Below are 15,460 nucleotides of genomic sequence, written 5' to 3' on the forward strand. Positions count from 1 at the left end.
AGATTTTACTTTAAACAGAGGGTGCTGAAGTTGTTCAGATACATGATTCAAAATATTATAAGCTATATGTAGCGTGTATTGAAATTCCCTTTATGGGCTAACCATATATGCGATATACTGTAATTCTTTAACTTAAAACAAGTGTGATAAAAATAAAGGTAAAGAACGCATATATGTTATCTGGTGACTTTTGCCTGTGTGTATAAGTCCTTTTCTAGTTTCTTCGTACTACCTATTCCCCATTCTCATTTTGAAAAGCTTTTTTGAAAAGCCATGTTTTTAGGCTTTTTTTGAAGAGTTTATGGTCTCTCATTAATCTTATTTCGGGTGGCATTGAGTTCCATAATATAGGGCCGGCTAATGATAATGCTCTTTCCCTTACTTGTGTCAGTTTAGCTGTCTTTACAGAGGGTATGGTTAGTAAGGCTTTATTTGCTGATCTGAGATTCCTTTGGGGAATACGTAGTCTTAATGCAGTGTTTAACCAATCTGTATTTTCTTCATTGATTAGCTTGTGGACTGTGCAAAGTGTTTTAAATTGTGCTCTTTGTTTGATTGGCAGCCAGTGTAATTCCGCAAGAGTTTGAGTGATGTGGTCCCTTCTGCCTTTTCCAGTCAGAACTCTGGCTGCAGAGTTCTGTAAGATTTGGAGTGGTCTTAGTGTTGACTGTGGTAATCCAAGGAAGAGTGTGTTACAATAGTCTGTGCTAGCGAAAATAAGTGCTTGAAGAACAGTTCGAAAGTGTGCTAGGGTTAGTAGTGGTTTTAGCCTTCTAAGGACCATTAGTTTCGCGTACCCCTCTCTGACTTTCAATGATATGTGTTGTTTGAGGTTAATTTCACTGTCAATTATTACTCCTAGGTTTCGAGTTTTTTCGGTTAGTTCCACTATCTGATCGTTTCTAATTTTGATGGGATTCTGGATTAATTCAATTTTTTTTTGTTCAAGGTGTATGAATTCTGTTTTTTCAATATAAATTACTAGTTCCATTTGGCACAGCAGTTGTTTAATTATATCTAGGTACAACATTGCTAGGTTCAACGTTTTTTCAATTGTTTCGTCTACTGGTAAAATTAGCTGGATGTCGTCCGCATATATGTAATGTATGATACCTAGTCCTGCCAAGAGGTGGCATAGGGGCAGCATGTAAATATTAAATAGAGTTGCAGAGAGTGCTGATCCCTGGGGGACTCCAGTTTTTTTTTTTTTTTTTTTATTATTTGTTTATGCAATTTTACAATTATTCAAGAAAATCTTGTACAGAATCAGGGAAAACAATAAACTTAGTCGGTACTTATAACATCAGTATCGTCTAATATTAACCAAGAAAATAAAAGGACACAGGTAAAGAGACATTATCTCTACTTATTGTTCCACTGAAGAGATCCTCTGATAGGAGGGCGGATCTTTACCAAACCTATCTAATACAACAGGATCATACGAAAATAAGGATAATTCCGGATAATACAGCACCCCACACTATTGTGAGACATTATGGAGGGTCCTTCAGGGTACATCATCTATGGTCGCTGGGGTCTTACCAACCAAGAACTGTGTTAGTTGGGGCGGATCGAAAAAAACATAAGTATTTTGCAAGTATTTAACCACACATTTGCATGGAAATTTGAGGAAATATCTAGCCCCAATTAACAAGACCTGAGGTCGCAAAAGGAGAAAGGCCTTCCTTTTCTTCTGTGTCTCGCGAGACAAATCAGGAAAGGCTCGGACCATTAAACCAAGAAATCTCTCATTTCTATGTTTTATACTCAGTCTCAAAAGTCTATCTCTATCTGTATCAGAGGCAAAAATCACAATCAGGGTTGCAGGTACCGCCATTTCAGTATCCGATGTTTCCAGCAATGCTGTTATATTCAGTGGCTGATCAGTCACTGGTGTTTCCATCTCTAATCCATTTCCTTGATTTTCTGCCGATGTTCTAGGCTTTGGTAAGTAAAAGGATTTCAAAATCGTTGGGACTCCAGTTTTTAGTTTGATTTTGTCTGATATAGTGTTTTTTTATCTGTACCTGAAAAAATCTATCTATCTTACCTTTTAGATCTCATGGGTTTTTTTTGTCTAGAATGAGTGAGCTTTCCCCGATTATAATGGCAGATGCTTTCTCAGTGAACATAAGCTATCTAAAAAGACTTTTACCACTCAATCTCTAACTAACTTTTCATGCTCTGCATCCTCTGGGGTGGGTTTCCTGAAAGAAAACAATATCAATTGTATGTATTTTCACATAGTAGAAAATCTTCCTTTAACCAGGTGATGTACCATATTTATTTTCCAGGAAACTATTTTCATATCATTGGTCACTAACACCTAACAAAAATACCAATGTACCATTGCTGGTTGATCTATGTCTTAGGCTGCAAGAAGGACATAGTTATTTTATTTTATTTATTTAAGTTTTTTTTTTTACCAACATTCAAGACGATAGTCCCATCATGCAGGTTCACAGGAAACAGGGGTGCAATTAAAATAAACTTTACAATTTGAACAATAGTGCAGAAAAGCAGTTACATGTAACAGGGAAACAATAACTTGGAGTAAGAAGGAAAATGAAGATCAGATAATTATATATATATAATAACATTATAAGGGGTGGCTATTAATGCTATTACTAGCGAAGTATGTTGATTGAAGGGAGTTAAGTAATGTTGGAGTTAGGAAAGGCCTGCGTGAACAGCCACGCCTTGAGTCTTTTCTTGAATGTTGAGATGCTGGGTTCCATTCTAAGACTCTAGTTGACTCTGTCTCTAGTTGAGACAGGGTGTCCATGTCCCTGGACACACATGTTTTTTTGAAAGAATAAACACATGCAGCTAAATCTGCCCAAGAAGTTGCTGCATTATGTTTTGTAGTTTCAATAATAAGAATTATTAAATCAAGTGAGCACTTATTTGAAATCACATTCTGACAGTCAACAAAAGAAGAGTGTTCTACGTTTAATTTTGGTTCCTTCAAAATTCTAAGACCCCCACGGAATACGCTCTTGTTGACAATATTGAGATAAAGTAGCTCCGAGTAATTCAGTCCACATACATTTTTTATACAAACAGGCTAGTTCTTGCCATTGTGATGAACTACTTCTTAAGTGATCACTATCCAGCGATGGAGTACCTGTCAGTAAAGATTGTACATGTTCCTCGGAATAAATGAGGGCACTTTTCTACAGATTAGAGGCCATAATGGAAATTCTGTATATAAAGATAATCATCACAAAAAAATGTGAACTAAATAACAGATAAATCAATTGAACAAAATCATGGGCCCATGGCTAGTCCAAAAGGAAGTGCTCAAAACTGGGAGAATACTCTCTGGACCACAAACCTTACAAATTTTCTGATGATCTGCCTTGACAGGCCTGTGTAGGTAATGTATGTAGGGTGATAACAGCACTCTGCTTGTTCTCAATCTTCATCTGCGGGTAGGAAGACAAAACCCATGCGTTTCACCTGGTCTGTTGGGATGATAAGGAAGAGTCCCGGGAGGTGGGACTGGGGGTGGGGGAAATGCTTTATGCACATACTTTCGATTATTGTAACTATGCGCGTAAATGCACACTTAAAGGTGAATTTTTAAAAGCCCGGCGCCTGAACAAATTAGAGGATGCACGCCCAACCCGGGCTTACGCGCACCAACCGAATTTTAATGGCCGCCCACTTACATGCGTAACTCTCGCTTGATTTCAAAAAGGGGTGTGGCCTGGGCGAGGCACGGGTGTTTCGGGACATGGCCAAGAGACGTGCGCGTAAATACTTATGCACTCTTGTGTGCGCCCAGGTCCACTGCTGCGTAAGCTTACTTCTGCTAGGAAGGAGGTGCACGTTTAAAAAAAAAAAAAAAAAAAAAAAATTTAAACCAGCCGTTTCTGCCAGGTTTAAAGGGTCTGGGGTAACCGGGGGGGGGGGAGTGCAGGCTATCAAACCAGGGGGCTTTGGAGGACTTAGCTCTTAACTGGGTGAACTGGTGGATGAACTGGTGAAACTGGCAATGGCGTGGGCACGCACCCATTATAAAATACCCTGACTTACGCAGTAGAATCGGGATTTGCGCCCCCATTTAAATATGGGCACACGTGACCACGGCCAGGCTGGTTTATGCAACCGAAAGCCATTTTTCAGTTACTACTAAGCCCTGCTGAGTCCTTTTTTGAAGCTTAGAGAAGTGAAGGTCATTAAGTGGGAGGATACCATTAAAATGCAGCCCCTCCCTTTGCGGCGTCTGGAATGGTTATCCCCCTGAGAGTTTTTTTTTTTTTAAACAGCTCCCTAGAGGGAGTCTGGAGGCGCAGTCCCTTATGGTTTGCTAAGAGTTAGGGGGTAGATAGGAGCTTTTGCTTCAATTGTTTTTTCAGGCCCAGTCAGAGGAGCCAGGGGATAGTGACCAAGGTCGGGAAGGGGTTTCCTTACCCAGTCCACTCCCTAGCTGGTTAGGATTTTCCTTCTGGGTGTATTTTTTCGGGTTTCAGCTTTTAAGTGGTAGGAGCCCTGTGAGAGCCTGTTCAGCACCTGGACTCAGGGCATGGAGAATCCTGGACCTGGAGCTCTGCAGGTTAGGGAAGACCTCTACGAGGAAGGAGGCACTCTGGTGTTAACTTCAGTTGAGGGGAAAGACTTTGATTTTAAAATCCAGGAGGAAGTTTTGGCTGCTCTTTCTTCCTGTCTGAAGCAAAAAGAGAGCCGCCTGCTTCAAAGGGATCCCTCCCATCAGGGATCCAGAGAGGAGAACTAAAGAAACTGTGTAAGAAACAAAGAAATCTAGAAGACCATCTAACTCTGAGCAAAGGGAACTTTGAGATCACTGAGAACGACCATCCAATGTTTTCTTACCCTGGAGAAGAGAGAGAGAGAGAGAGAGGATTTTCAACTGTTTTACATATTTTCATCCCAGTGGCGTACCGAGGAGAGGCAGGGGAGGCCCAAATGTCTCCAGGGGGTGCTGATGGCCAAAATAGGAGGCCTACTGGCAGCCAAAAAACAAGAAGACAGGCCGTGCGGCCGCCGGTAGCTCTCATCCCACCGGCGGCTGAGCAGGGAAGCGAGCTGTTCCTATGCTGTGTGCCAGCGTGGCCGCACATGGCAGAAAGTTCACCGGGGCCATGGTAGACCTCATCCCACAACAGCCTGAAGAAAACAAGTCACCTCCAAACCTCCAGGTGCTCCTTCTCCTTCATGTCTTACAGCCCCGGAAGAAAAACATTGCCAGAGCCACAGGGGGCAGGAAGAAGGAGGAACACTGTCCTGCATGCAGAAGACCAGCAGCATTTGTGGCAGGGACGCTGCGGATCCTAACTTGTGACGGCCCGAGAAAAGGAGGCCCAGTAGTAGGACCGCTGCGGATCCTACCTTGCAGCAGCCTGAGAAAAGGAGGCCCAGTAGTAGGACCGCTGCGGATCCCACCTTGCAGCGACCCAAGATCAGGGCCATTGCAACGGCAACCAGTGAAGAGGAAGTCCAGAGGCGAGAGGGAGTGAGAGCATGTATGTTCGGAAAGAGAGCATGCCAGAGCCTCTGTGTGTGAGTGAGAAACAGCATATGAGAGTGAGAACCTGTATCTGTGTGTGTGTGTGATAGAGTGAGACAGAATGTGAAAGAGCCAGTAAGTATGTATGAGAGTGAGAAAGCATGTGCGATTGAGAGCTGTGTGTGTGAGAAGAGAGAGAAAGCGTGTGAGAATGAAAGCCTGAGTGTGTGTGTGTGTGTGAGAGACAGTGTGTGAGAATGAGAGCCTGAGTGTGTGTTTGAGGAAGGAAGGGAAGAAGACAGATGGAGAGAGAAGAAACAGAAAAAAAGAGACCCTGTAAAAGGAATTGGCAAAAGACCAAAATAGGGAAGGTGAAAAAAAAGTCTGTGACCAATTGATTAGAAAACTAAGATCAGACAGCAAAGGAAAAAAAATTGAATTTTTAGTGATTGGCATAAGGGAACGTGCAAGAGTAGCACTTTCACTATGCTGATCTCACAATGTACGAGATCAGCTTGGAGAAAATGGAAGCCCAGTAAATTTTTTATACCGAGGAGCCTGCAAAGAGGAGGCAGTAGATCAGGCTTCAGTGCTAGTAGCAGCGATTAACACCTCCAATAGCCACGTGGCAGCAGTGACAGCAGAGGAACAAGAGAGGCTCTGAGACTGCTGGCAAAATAAAGGGAAGGGGGGTCTTCTTTCAGTATGTGCATGTGTGTGAATGGGAGTCTGCCTGGGGGTGTATATGTGTGTGAAGGCATGTGCATAGTGTCCATAGTGCTCAGTGGTGCACAGGCACCACCAACTTTGAAACAGGGTGCACACTAGGAGGGTGGCTGCTGCGAAGAGGAATAGGCCCAGGAGGCAGCCAGTGAACCCAATCTTGCCAGAAGAGGAAAAGGCTGCTAACACTAACTTTTAAAAAGGAGATAGAGCAGCTTTTAAACTAGAACAAGGGAGAAAGCTGAAAGTCACTCAGAGGTGCATACTTCGGAGGAATGTATCTTTGAAGCATACTAATGAAACAGGACTAATAATAACAAAAGTAGTCCATGTGTCTACAAGTAAAGAATCACCTGAGCTAAAGAATTCCAAACTATCCCTATCAACTGAAAAGCAGGTTGTTAATACAAACAAAAATTGCACTTTGGAATGTCTGTATGCCAATGCCAGAAGTCTAAGAATTAAGATGGGAGAGTTAGTGTATAGCAGCAAACGATGAGATTGACATAATTGGCATCTCAGAGACCTGGTGGAAGGAGGAATACCAATGGGACAGTGTATGGCTTTGTGGATTACAGTCGGTACTGGTAGTGCTTGGGGCCTACTAGAAACCTCAGGTATTTGCGATGAGATGGAGTTATTGCAATATGAGTGTATGCGTCCTGGAGGTCGAGAAAGCAGAACCAGTCTTCTCTTTGTAGAAGAGGAAGAAGCGAGTCTAAGGTTACCATCTTGAACTTCTCCCGCTGGAGGTACTTGTTCAGGGCCCGTAGGTCCAGAATAGGACGAACGCCTCCCAATTTTTTGGGGATTAGAAAGTACCGGGAATAGAATCCTAGGCCGTGCTGAGAGTAGGGTACGGGTTCTATTGCCTTGGACTGGAGAAGGAGGGAGACCTCCTGATCCAGAAGAATGGAGCGATCGTATGTTCTCCATGTCGGTAGAGGTGGGAAGTCCAGTGGCATGGAGAGAAAGTTCAGATGGTAACCTTGAGCAATTATCGCCAGTACCCATTGGTCTGAGGTGATTGAGTGCCATATGTTGTTGAAGTGGCACAATCGACCTCCCACTGGTACGTGAGGCAATGGAAGCTGGCAGTTGCTCTCTAGGTAGAAGTCAAAAACCTGAAGCAGGACCTGATTGAGGAGCTGCTTGTGGTTTTTGTTTCCGTGTCTGACGAGACTGGGCTTTTTGAAAAGGTCTCGTGGAATGGGATCTGGCTGGTGGCAGGTAGGACTTCTCCGGGAGGAAGAATGACTTTTTAGAGTCCTTTCGGAAGGGCTGTTTGGAAGAGTAGTCAGAAGGCATCAGAGAGAGCTGTCTTAGGGTCTCATGATGGTCCTTAAGTTCCGCCACCGTCTGTTGAATCTGTTCTCCAAACAGATTATCTCCTACACAGGGTATGTCAGATAACCTATCTTGTACCTCAGGGCGAAGGTCGGAAGACTTGAGCCAGGCCCATCTCCTTGCCGAAATAGCTGCTGCAGATACTCTAGTAGCAGTATCAAAGATATCGTAGGATGATCTGATCTCATGCTTGCCTGCCTCAAACTCCTTGTTTACTAGGGTTTGAATTGCTCTTGAAATTGCTGAGGCAGGGAGTCTGTTAAATCTTGCAGCTGCTTGAAAATGACCCTATTATATTGGGTCATATAGAGCTGATAAGCGGCAATTCGCTAGATGAGCATTGATCCTTGGAAGACACAGCGACCAATGGCATCTAGAAACTTCTGTTCCTTGCCAGGAGGAAAAGAAGTGTGAGGCTTTGATCGTTTTGCTCTTTTCTGTGCAGATTCTACCACTACAGATTGGTGATCCAATTGAGGTTTTTGAAAACCTAGAGCTGACTGCACCAAATAGGTAGTGTCAGCTTTTCTGTGGACTGGAGCAATGGAGCCAGGATGTACCCAGTTCTTCTTGAGGAGATATAGAAGAACCTGGTGGATAGGGATGGAGGTTATTTCCTTGGGAGCATCCAAGGAATTGAAGCAACTCCATCATCTGATGTCTATCATCCTGTTCAGTCTGTAATTGGAAGGGAACCAATTCAGACATTTCTCTCACAAAATTTATAAAGGAAAGGTCCTCTGGAGGAGAACGCTTTCTACTTTCAGTGGGTAAAGGTGGTGAAGGCAAATCATTGGTATTTGGGGAGGAATCATCAGTCCAGGTATCATAGGGATCAGCACCTGCCCCTCTAGGAGCTAGAGGGGGACGGGGTGGTGGGATAACTGAGGGTCCTGGTCTAGGCTCCGAAGGAACTGAAGGAATAATTGGAGGCACTGATGAAGGCATCGAAGGCACCGGCGCAGGCATCGAGGGCATCTATGGATGGCTCGGTGGCGCCGATGGGCGTATCGGCACTGATGGCTGGATCGGTGGCGAGGGACGTATCGGCATCGATGGCTGAGGCAGAACTCCTGATGGAGGGATGCGGAACGGTGTCTCTCCTCCCAATGACAAAGTAAGCGGGGAGGGCACAGGAGCCATCGGTGACCCGGGGTCCATTGGTGGAAAAGCGGCAAAGAGAGCTTCCATCCTGGAGAGCAGCGGTGCCAATGCTGCCGGAATCGGGTCGGTGTTCGGTTCCACAATCGGTACCGGTGGAACCTGGAGTCGTTGCATCGCCTTGTCAATGGCCTCCTGAACCATCCGGTCCAGTTCTTCTCGGAGACCTGGAGCAAGCAGCCCCGGCTCAGGAACAGAAGAAGGAGGCAGAGGCATAGCCAGAGGGACCACCGTTAAAGGCGGAGTCGCGGCTCCCGATACCCTGTCGGGTGAGGGTTGCCTCAGTGACCCGATCGCTGAAAAGGTCGGTGCCTTTTCTGGATGGGATTTCTTCGACGGCAGCTCGGACGATGGCAAGGTCGATGATTTCGCTCCCTCGATGGTCCGAGACTTTTGATGTTGATGGCGATGTTTGTCTCTACGATCCCCTCGGTCCTGAGGGGGAGTAGAGGGTGTCGAAGGCTGAGATGTCGTCGATGCCGGACGGTCACCGGCCGGTGGTCGATGCTGGCGCGAAGTTGACGGAGCCGGTTCTGACGACGTCGATGCAATGGACGGAGTCGGGGTTTGAGCACAGAAGAGAAGTTCCATCTTCTCCATTCTGGCCTTGAGACCTTTTGGTGTCATTAGGGCACATTTGGTGCAGGTCAAGACATCGTGCTCTCATCCAAGACACATTACACAGACTTTATGGAGGTCTGTGATGGACACGGTGTGATTACAGTCCGGGCACCGAAGGAACCCCGACGCCATGGCCATGGAAAAAATTTAGCCGCAGTACGGTCGATGGCCAGTAGGCTGCGAGGGCCAAACTCGACGGTAATCGATGGAAAAACGGTTAAAAACTTACCGGAGTACTGCGGCTTGGAAAAGTTAAAGGAGGGGACCCCTGTGGGGCAAATTAACTTTTAGTAATTCCGTGAGGAAACTTCCTGTCAGGAATCTCTGCAGAGCTCCTTAACCGCGAGGCTACTGCTGCGCGGAAAAAAGAAGACTGATGGGGGACCCCTGCTGGCTGCAGGGTTGGTGCCATGCTGGGCATGCCCAGTAGGGGGCCAGTCAAAGTTCTGGAAACTTTGACAAAAGTGCTCCGTGATTAGGCTCCATCCTGTGATGTCACCCATATGTGAGGACTAACATCCTGCTTGTCCTGTGAGAACAGCAGTTACTGGCATAAGCTGGCTGGGTAGACTGGGTGGATCATTTGATCCTTTTCTGCCGTCATTTCTATGTTTCTACTTTTTAATATTATGAATGATGTTTTATATCTATTTCTTGATGTTTTGCGAGGAATAATAATACAGTCAGGCTTCAGGTTTTCAGTACAGTTTTTTGTTTTATATTTGGTGAGGGTTTGTCTGAATTTTAAAGATTTAGTTCTTGTGTAACTTGAATTTTTGCTGTGAAAATTAAGGTACTTATCACTGGTTTTTATGGTATTATGGTCCTCTCTATCATTTCTATTTTAAACAAGTTTGCTCTTTATTTCATTTGCATGCAGAAAAATGGTTTTTAATGTTCTTGCAGAAAATATTTTTTCATTCACATATTTTATTGTAACTGATGGTAGTAGATTAGGCATTTATTTTAAGGGATGGTTTTAGCTAATTTTCCCTCTAAGGATTGGGTTGCTGTGAGCATAACATTTATAAGCTTTTTGCATCAAGAAAGTAATGCTCATAAGGTAATGTAGGAGGGTGGACTGTGTTTTAGGGCACCCTGACAGCAGCAAATTTTAGGGTGCACCACCAACTTCAGCAGTCACCTGATGCCCCTCAACATGGTTGTCTGCCTGGGGGTGTGACTTTGTATGAGAATGAATGGATGCCTGCTTGGGTGTGGTGTGTGTGTGTGACAGAGAGAGGGAGAATGAATTGGTGCTTGCCTGGGGGTCTGTGTGTGTGTGTGAGAATGATTGTGTGCAAGCCTGGGAGGTATGGGGGGGAGGGAGCGGTGTGAGAATGAATGGGAGCCTGCCTGGGTATGTGGGAGGGTGTGTATGTGAGGGAGCCAGTGAGAGTGACAGCATGTGTGTGTATGATGGAATCTGGGTGAGTAACAGCTTGTGTATAGGGAGTGGGGGTGTGAGAAGGTCTTAGAGCCTGTGCATGAGAGTGTATCTGTGTTTGTAAGAGAGAGAGAGCTTGTAGATGTGTATAAAAGCATGTATGTGTGTGTATATGACAGTGTATGTGTGAGAGAGAGAGGATAAAGTCTGTGTGCCCCTACCCAAACCCCTAATCCTCGATAACCTCAGGATGACTGGAAATCAAGAGTTCCCAAGTATGGACAGCAGGGGCTTTTTTAAAATCCTTATTTGTTTTAATTATTGGGTGTTATTGATATCTGTTTTGTTTTTAAATATTTTATTCGTGCTTGGGAAATTTAAAAAAATGTATATGATTTTAATGAATAGAAGTTATTCTATTTATCAGTAGTTTTAAAGTATTCTTTTATTAGTATGGCTTTACTATTATAATTGATGCTTTATGTTTCTTGATTTTATTGTTTTATGAGGAATGGTGGTTCTGTTTTTCCATTGTTACACAGTAGACAGAGTCTTGCTTCTTGGGGTTTCAATTTCAGTTTTTGTCTAATTTGTGATCCTTTATTCTGTATTTGGTGAGGGTCTGTCTCTGCTCTGTGTGTGTAACCAAGATGAGAGATTCTGCTTGCACGTAGTGTCTGTGTAGGGATCTATAGCAATTGGGTTTGTTTTGTTTCCTCAGTAGGTGGTGTATTGGTATTCTGGGACCCAGTGTAATATTTACCCTTGCTTATTCACAGGTAGGGTTATTGTTGTTTGAGTCCTTGTTGTTACTACTGTTACGTTATGATAGGTTTGCTGAATAGGTTTTGAGTGTCTTTTTTGCGGGGTTTTGTGTTAGTTCACACCATGTCTGGCAGTGGAAGGTGTTTGTGCTGCTGTTTCTGTGAGGTGACACCAGCATTTGAAAATATCTTTTAGTATGATGAGCTGTAAGGGAAACATCCAAGCTCCATTGTTTGGGGGAATTTCCATGGATGCATAGTATGTTACAGAACTGGAGGTGCAGGATTTATATTGACATTCTGACCCTTCCTATAAATTCCAGACTTCACTCTCATAGCCATATAGAATTAGTTGAATGAGGCTTTCATAGAATTTTAATCGTAGTTTTACCAGAAGTGTGAAACTGGCCAGCTTTTTAAAATTACATGGAAGATCCTTGGGACTTTCTTACTGAGACTTTTTTTTATAGCCAGTTTTAAAGCAGGGGGCCATGCTATGGAGGTGGGTGAGATATGAGGAAATGTCATTTTGGCTCCCAACCCCCCCCCCCCCAACTTCTGTCTAGAGGTACCACTGATTTTCTGTGACCTTAAGCCTTAACACAAGAAGGATGGGGGCGGAGGGTGCTCACAGATGCATTGGCCCCCGGGCGCCAGAGACCCCCGGTATGCCACTGATTCATTCAGGGTGGAAGGGGATCCCTGTCACCTAAAAAGAGGTACTTTCCTTACCCAAGGCCTTCACCTTTTCCACACCCTGGAGGATGGAGATACCCGGGGTCCCTGTGACGAAATATCTTGCACAGATTGAGAGAAGGAACTGTAATCAAGTTAATTTTACCTGTGGAGCTAATGACAACGTGAATTTTGCTACTACTCTTATTATCCAAAAGTAAAATTTGATATGGACACCACCTTGGTCTCTGGAGTGGTTTTTGCACCATGAGCCCACAGTGTGAGCTTGCTTATGGGGATACCCCTCTCCCAGGGGAACACAGACTTACCAGAGACAGCCTTAGCACTCGGGGCTTTGAAAGGTAACGTTCCCCCATCCAACAAAGGAGCAACACCTTGGGGAGAAAAAAAGACAGTGTCTCCCGCTAGCCAGGGTCCCTGCCCCAAAGAGACGATAAAGTCTTTTATGGTTCCACACCGGTGTGGGGTTACACTTAAAATGTTAATCTTGGGCGCACGCAGATGTGCAAGCGTCAAAGTGAGCCTGTAAGCCAATTTGAAAGTTACCGTCCCTGTGTTGCACCTTCTTGGAAGCAGGTGAAGATTTGTGTATGTACGTTCTCATGTGTTTGTGGCAAACCCACAAAATTTCAATATGAACTAGTGCACATAAGTCCGCTTTGAAAAATTTGCAGCTAAAGCTATCCACAGACTTTAGCCCTATGGAGGAAATTATAAAATTACTCTCCCTACGGTCAATAGTTTCCACTCTAAAACTCCTAGACAGGTCACACGTGATTGAAATGAAAGCTGCAGATAAAATGGTCTAGAATTAGATTGATCACAAGGCAAATGGCAGAAAACAGATCATTCTCAAGAATCTCACCACTAAAAAAACAAGGTCAAGGCTTACCAGCTTAAAAGGTGCTCCGTTTTAAGGGGAAGGGGGGGGGGGGAGAGGAATTAGATTCAGAGGACAACCAATACGGGCATGACTTTTACAGTCTGGGGTACTGATAAGCAGACACAGGGGGAAAAGCACAGGACTGCTTCTATAGCCAAATCCATAAGCAAAGCACGGCAAGCAGCACTATCTGAATTTTCAAGAAGGCTCTTCACCCAGTAAAAATGTTGCTAGCAGTAATTTTTCGATGGGTTATCATAAGGCTATCCTTAAGAGAAACATGTGGGCGACCTGCAAGATATTATCATAGGAAGCTTGCTGGGCAGACTGGATGAACCATTTGGTCCTTTTCTGCTATCATTACTATGTTACTTTAAGTGATCAGTGTCCCCTTTAGACAATAAATGCTGGCACCAACATGTATGGAGGGCCCAATGAATGGAAGAACCTTATAATTTAAGTTGCTGCTACATGGCTTAATTTATACAGAGGTTTTCCATGAGTAAATGGGTATTTACCCACTAAAAAAAATGTCCTTCTGCAAATTGCTTCCCCTCCATATGTAGATAAAAATCTGTGCACTGATCACAGCACACACACTTTGGCCGTGCGGAAAAGGGGCGGCGATTTCATTTCGAAATCTCCGCATGAACCTTCCCCTGCAAACTTTTCACCTGCACCTATGAAGTTCACGAGCTAAAGAATCGCCACAGGCACCAGCCACCACCAGATTATTTTTTTTAAAGGAAAACTCAAAATCTAGTTTTCAGGCCCACAGGTACAAAGAACCCGTCAACCTGCAACTTAACCACAGATTGAAAATGCACCCCCCCCTCCCAGATGTTAACAATTCTACAGGAACTATAATGCAGCCAATACACGATGACTTAAAGTTGCTTTCTTGTATACATAACAATACCTTTATGAATTATTCAGAGAAAGGGTGAGAGGAAGCAGGTGGAGGAAGAGGAGATGTGATATTAGGGGACAGAATGAGAAGATGCTGAAATGTCAAAGTCCAGGAAAATGCTGCACCGCTTGTTTTTACTTATGATTTTTAGTGTCTGAATTTTAGGTCTGTGCCTTATTTCATTCTTTTTGCATTTTATTGATCTAGTTATGCATGTTATCTTTGTATACCGCTTAGGCCTGGATTTATCAAAATGCAATAAGTATCACATGCGATAGCAAAAGGGGTGTGGTTTGTGCTAATTACCTGAGAGAGACTGTAATATCCTCTCCCTAGATAGGTATTTGTATCCCTTTGGGAGGCCCACCTAGTAACTCGAGGTGAGGTTTAGGAATTAGTGTAGGGGGTTAGGTTAGGCATCACTTTGACATTCAACGTGAGACGTACGAACAGAACAGTGGTCTCTTGTGAAGATTTGATGACCCTCGGAGTGAGGAAACTCACTCCAAGATGAGATTTGTGTAAGGTTCTCTCAACCTAGCTTGATGGACACTCTGCCTGGGTAACATCAAGCTAGGTGGAGAGAACATTGCACAAATCTCTCTCTCTCCCTCCCCAGTGGTTGTAGGCAGGAAATACAACAGGTCTGGCACTTTTCGCAAAGTCTGAAAATGTTATCGCAATTTGTGCTTACTTAGCTCCCATAGGAATACACATAGTTATCTAGGGAGAGGATGTTACAGCTTTTCTCTCTCTCTCTCTCTCTCTCGCTAGGCTAGGCTGATACTCCAGGAGCTTCAAACCTACTAAAACAGGCCTTTCAGGAGACATCACAAAATGCACTAACACCTTACCACCCCATAACGCAAGCTATCACACAGGTTAACACTACTGAAAAAGGTGACTGGCAAACCCAGCCCACTCCTCCTCTTTTTCGAATTTGCATCGCACCATAGGATATGGTGCTATCACATGCATTAACGGGGCTTTTCGCATGCGATAAGCCCTCAACGCATGTGAAAACGCCTTAGCGCATTTTGATAAATGACCCCCCTTAGTTTCTTATTTAAGCGGTATATAAGTAAAGTTAAATAAATAAATAGAATAAGACTTGGAAGAGACAAGAAAGAGGAGAAGGAATCAAGGGGAAAGGGAAATGAAAACTAAGAAAAAAGACAAGAAAATGAAACGAAAAAGGCAAAATAATGGAAAAAAGTTGAATGAAAAAAAAATTACCTAGACACAGACAAGAAAGCATTATATTTATTTTACAATAAAGATTTTTTAAAAATTTTCAAAAATAGTTAATATACCTGACCTAACGAAAAACTAAATAATGACAGTGCATCAATATATGCTGGGCGGGGTTTAAAATTGTGAATGAAATGAGCCCTGCATCAGAAAGCCTGATAGGTTTGCACATACATTGGGGCGGGAGGCAGAGTGAACAGGGTCTATCACCACCGCCGTTGCTCAGACAGTGCTGTAGTCATTA

The 15,460-nt window shown here is 43.9% G+C and overlaps 1 protein-coding gene across 1 annotated transcript in view; it reads right to left on the reverse strand.

The window, feature by feature from the left end:
- ECT2L (epithelial cell transforming 2 like) overlaps positions 1–15,460 on the reverse strand; it is a 168,210-nt gene that overhangs the window by 64,413 nt on the left and 88,337 nt on the right. The gene's annotated exons all lie outside the window — the stretch shown is intronic.

The sequence above is a fragment of the Rhinatrema bivittatum genome, chromosome 3, assembly GCF_901001135.1.
Source record: "Rhinatrema bivittatum chromosome 3, aRhiBiv1.1, whole genome shotgun sequence".
Lineage (NCBI taxonomy): Eukaryota > Metazoa > Chordata > Amphibia > Gymnophiona > Rhinatrematidae > Rhinatrema > Rhinatrema bivittatum.